This window comes from Colossoma macropomum, unplaced genomic scaffold (assembly GCF_904425465.1).
Source record: "Colossoma macropomum unplaced genomic scaffold, Colossoma_macropomum, whole genome shotgun sequence".
Taxonomy (NCBI): Eukaryota; Metazoa; Chordata; class Actinopteri; order Characiformes; family Serrasalmidae; genus Colossoma; species Colossoma macropomum.
In genome coordinates, this window is record NW_023494803.1 from 12325318 (window position 1) to 12331172 (window position 5855).

General features: G+C 39.0%; 1 pseudogene; it reads left to right on the top strand.

The window, feature by feature from the left end:
• Window positions 1-1018: 1018 nt before the first annotated feature.
• Window positions 1019-3487, top strand: LOC118823867 (annotated as a pseudogene).
• Window positions 3488-5855: the final 2368 nt, after the last annotated feature.

Here is a 5855-nt window from a genome sequence, read left to right on the forward strand (position 1 = left end):
TGGGTACTACCTAGAACCTGTGAGACATTTCGGTGTAATTAATTTAGACTATTCTGGTACTTACCATCTTATTACCTAAAATAATTACCTAGTACTTTGGAGTTTGTACCTCACACTTACCTGGTTAATATCTAGAACTTAGGGGACTGTAAAAGAAAGGATTACCCGATTATTATACAAGTGAAAGAGGTTGTAGTTTGCTGTACTTTGAAAGAATTGAAATTCGAAGGTAATTTAATGGCTTATCCACTAAAAATGTCAATGCAAATGAATGCTTTGTGATTAACCTATGAGCAGCTCAGTATACCCATACTTCTGACTCACATTTTTATGGAAGTCCATTCCCACCAGGTTGGAGAAAAAGTCTGCATTCCAAACTGCACACTAAAGCACTAGATAGTGAGTAAAAATAGTGCACCAACATTGGAAGCATATTTATTAGTGTAGTACATAAACTATAGCAGTGTGTGATTTGGGACACAGCCAAAAACATTTTTATCCTCTGATTCTGGTTCAAATTGTAACTCATTAGGTTGAAATAATGACTTTTCTCAAAATTTTGGTTATTACTCTGTGAGAAAGTGCATGATTATTTCAGCATAATATATAACTAATTTGAGAAAATAAGTTATTTCACAATGTTACAAATATATAACTGAGACTATACGTAATGTTTTTGATGATCTGTTTGGAAACACGGTGGTTTGGTGGTTTGAGTTCTGTGCCGAGTACATTTAGAAATCTTGTGGCATTGTAAAATCCGTGATTAATCACTGTTTGATTGGGAAGTGCATGATTTTGACTTATGGTGAGCACATCCTCTCAGCTCTGAGCATCAAAGTTGAAAATAAATAAATGTGATAAACTCTCTCTTTTTGTGGACACCGTGCTAAGCAATTACGCAATCCTAAGCCGGCAGAGAAATGGAAGTTGGCTGTGGGTCCAGTACAGCGAAAATGGCAGACGGCTCATTGCACGTGTTGACATTAGCTTGTAAGTTTCTCTGCTATGTCCAGGCATGCTCCCGCATGCTGAGAGAGGCACATCAGATGGCTGGAAGGTGACCACCACCCAGCTCAGGTCAGTCATAGGTGGCCAAATTAAGCTGTGGAGGAGAAAGTGGCTCCTGGTTCACTCTGGGGGGTCTGAGCCAAGTACCTATATGAGTTTTGGCTTGCACCCATATGGGAGACACGCATTCTCAACGTGGATTTCCTGGCAGCAGTTGTGGCCTTGCTTGATTTCGGGAAGGAAACGCTGCAGCTAGTGGTATGGCTGGGGTGAAGAGTAGGGGGCAGGACGTGCGAACAGCAGTCTTACCAGTATTATTAGCAAGGCAGACAACAAAGAAAGTTGAAGGTGGTGATGAGGAGCTGTGTTGCTTCCGTTGCTGTTCCTGATAGCAGCGGACCTGATTTTTCCACCTCTGTTAATTTTCTGTTGTCCCTCTCTTTCAGACAGGTGCACTCGAGGGTCAAATGTTCAAGAAGACAAAGCAGCTGGTAAGCTTAAGCGAGCAACAGCTGGTGGACTGCTCCCGGAGTTTTGGAAATGAGGGCTGTCAAGGTGGTTTGCCACACAATGCCTTTGAGTACATCAAGTACAGGCCTGGAGAAAGCGAGCACCTATCCATATCAGGCCAAGGTGAGACTACCAGATTTAATGATGCCAATATTTTTATTAAAACATCGAAATTCGTGTTCCTGATTGTTTTCATCTCTCCTCAGGAGGGGACATGCAGGTTTAATAACCAGAAAACTTGGGCTACCTGTTCTAACTATAAATGGGTGGGGCCCACAGAAGACGCTCTGCACTCCGCAGTGGCCACAATCTGACCTATTTCTGTAGCTGTAGATGCCTCCTGATACAGCTTCCAGCTGTATGAGTCAGGTAACCCTGAAAAACCTGTGGTACTCATTAGCATATTCTGTCATTGAAGCATACATGAATGAATCGACCATTTGCAAAATAATAATTAACCCATTAACTTGTTGCTCCCTATGTTTAGCTCTGCATAACATGCTATGACTTTGACTTTGTAGGTTTATGTGAGAATACAGGATATGCATGTTTATAAAGACAATAATCTACACTTGTTAATAACAACCCCTGAAATTTGTTCTTTAGACCACTCTGAATATCACTAGCTAAATCATATTGCAAATCTATCATTGGCAGGTAGTTAGTGCATAACTTCACCTTGTTCCAGCCACTTATCACAATAAGCATCGTATTGAATTCTATTTAAATAAGGTTTCTTGATTTATTGGCAAGACCAGGGTCATTTCTGTGTGGAGTTTGCATGTTCTCCCCGTGTCTGCGTGGGTTTCCTCCGGGTACTCCGGTTTCCTCCCACGGTCCAAAAACATGCAGTCAGGTCAATTGGACGTGCTAAATTGCCCCTAGGTGTGTGTGTGTGTGTGGATGTATATGTCTGTTTGTCTGCCCTGCGATGGACTGGCGACCTGTCCAGGGTGTATCCTGCCTTCCGCCCGATGACAGCTGGGATAGGCTCCAGCACCCCACCGCGACCCAGAAGGATAAGCGGTTTAGATGATGGATGGATGGATGGATTTATTGGCAAAATTATGTTCACCACATATTCTATGTATTGTTAATGTTTTAAAAATTAAACTTGCCTGATCAGAAACAGCTTGTTCATTTAATATGTAGGCTTCCACATGTACTTTCAGCTTAAACTAAATTGGTACATAAAGAGTTGAATAATTAATTAAATTAGACACTCTAACTGGACAGTGTAGAAAAATTGAAGAAAATGAACAAATAAAATGGGTACACAGGCAAATATAGGTAAAAAATGGAGTAAAATGGTGGAAAAATTAGCACTGAATAAAATAAATATAAAGAGTATCTCACAAGTAAAGAAACAATCAGGACACAATCAGTGTTAGTCCATTTCACCAACACATTTCACAACATTTCCTGATTTCTCAAACCGTTTTTATTTTATATGGGTGTTTCCTTACTTTTAAAACACTCTTTACTGTATTTGGAGGTGTGGTTTAAACATTGTGTAAAGTAGGTTGCATTTCTACAGCCCTGCCTAAATGCACATTTTATCATTTGCACTTTTTGAATTCATAATTTACATATTTTGAATGACTGCAGGTGTATATGATGAACCAAACTGCAGCAGCACCAACCTGACTCACGCTGTTCTGGCTGTTGGTTATGGCATTGAAGGTAACAGACTAGACTACTGGTTGGTCAAGAACAGGTTAATGAACAAGTTAATGAAACACCCAACATTCATGATCATAATGAATCCAGGAAGGTTAAATAACATGCAACACTTTTGGGACACTTTTTGGGTGATGTGCTTTATTCAGAAGACAAAACCAATATTGACAGTCATTTGTTTTGCAGCTGGGGTGTTAACTGGGGTGATAAAGGCTACATCAAGATGTCCAGGAACAAGGATAACCAGTGTGGTATTGCCACATATGCTGTCTACCCTGAGGTTTAAAGGTATAACATCATTAAAGGTGGTTTCATTCTTCATCCACAGAAATTTACACTCTCAGAGTGTTCAGAAATAAAGGTACTAAACTGTCACCTCTTTTAACTGGGATGGGGCCCTCAAGGGTAAATCTCAGTACCTTTAGTCAGGGAACATAACTTTACCATAATCCACTGAAACATTTTCTAAGTTGTATTAACTCCACACACCCCGTCTCGTCTCCAGGCTTCTTATTTTATTGTACTGTTTTAAAACATTAGGTTATGAAGAGGTACAAATACATACTTTGAATGAGACTTTTTTAAACCAGATTGAAGGTGCAAGTGATTATCAGTTTGAATGACCATTGGAAACTCCAACAGTCAAAAGTTCTTTTGATCCAGAAACCCAAAAATTTTTAAGCTACAACCATTTACATTGCATATATTTGCTGTTTTCCATAGCATTTCCTATTAAACATCACTATCTCTTGACGTTACAATGATCCTGAAGAGCCCAAATCTGAAGATTTCTGCATAATAAAGTTCACCTCCTGCAGCCATCCAAGCATTGGCCCTATCATCGGGAGATTGTGAGTGATGGCACAGCCATTCCTGACTCACCCAGCCCGAATTCATAACCGTACAATCGGGCTGCATCAATCCAGATTAAAACTAGAGAACTCCAGATTAAACTCCAGATTAAAACTAGAGAACGTTAAAACCTGTTATGTCACAGTCAGACTTTTCACCAGGGGACCCCCTCAAGACCTACTGGGTGGAACTGGACATGAGTAAATTGCGGAGACAGTTGGAGAAAAATGTCACCTAAATAAAATAATAATAAAAACAATAATAAATTCATATAAAAAGAAAGTTTGCAATTATTTGTGGGTAGTTATAGTCTAATTAGTCTAGGTGTGTGTGATTCCAGTTGAAACTGAGCTCTGCAGGTCAGTGGATCTCCTGAGATGGAATCTCCAGATTTAGAACTGAACTACGTCAATGAACACATTGCATATTTTAACTATAATACAATACTGGTTTTTTTCCCCTACAGATTGGAGAAAGACAGAACCTGAAAACCCCAAAGAAGAGGTCACAGTCTGATGATTTATTTACTGATGCAGCAATTTTTACCTTTATCTCTAAATTACGTTTCCTTTCCCTTTTCACTTCATTTACTTAAACCCCTATCCTTTTTGAAAAAAATAATCAGTTTCAGTCTGAAATATTACTGTTCCTGACTGCTCAAGTCTCTAGTTTACAAGTCCTTCTGTCAAGTCCTTCTGTTCCACCTTAAATGGTCAAGCCGTTGCATTGTGTACAGGTAGCAAAATGTAACTGTTTCACAAGTTAAGGTGGAACGAAAAAACATGCTAGCCAAAAGTTTTTAGTCGTTGTGGCTGTTTTTTGCATTTCTTGTAAAACACTGAAGATTCTTCTGTAATAAAAGGCTTGTTATTTGAAGCTGTATTGAACATGACACCACTGATACATATGAATAAGATTAGATTCTCCACAGTTTCTACATATTACACAAGTAATAAAAAAAGTCAGTAAGGTCTTGTGAAAATAAGAAATCATAATAATTATGCAGTAAGCAAACTAGTCTTTGATACAGTGAGCTGAACTTTCTGAGATCTGATTTCTGAGAAGGTGGCGCCCTCTGTTAGTAATTAAATGTATTGCGTCTCTGTTGCTTCATACACAGTATACACTACTGCTGAGTTTAGGTCCACACAAGCTCCTTTATTAGCTAATGATGACCTTCTGTAGCTGAATCGGGTCTATCAGAACAGATAAATACAAAATAGTTTGAAGCATGTGGACTTCAGTAGTGGAGCTGTGAAACACCCTAACATGCAATAAATAGACATGTGAGGGGCAGATTTACTAAAAGAGCCACTGATTACTGACAGTCTACTGACACTTTGTGCAGAAGGGCTCAGGGAATTCAGCAGCTTATCTACTAAGAACTTCTGTGGAATACTTAGACAACATGACAACTCATTTGGCTCACTCGCTGAGAAAAAGATGTTTTAATGTTCTCTGATTCTGGTGTCTCATGAGGTCAAATAATTTTCCTGAGACTTTGACTTAGTAAGTTGAAAATGTAAGTTGTTACATACGTTGTGGCTGAGTGAAGAAAGTGAAATACTGAGTTTTAAATGTACAACTTGTATTAAACCAAAGCTTGCTTCAAACAAGTCTTCTACTGTTTTTTCACATAAATTCATAGACCCAAACCATCATTAGTGGAACACCCAGGCATGCATGTTCAATTTCAATGCTAAATATGACCCCCCTAACATAGAAAAATCATCCACGTTTTCACACACATGCACACACACACACACACACACACACACACGCACACAAAAAGTGTTATCCTT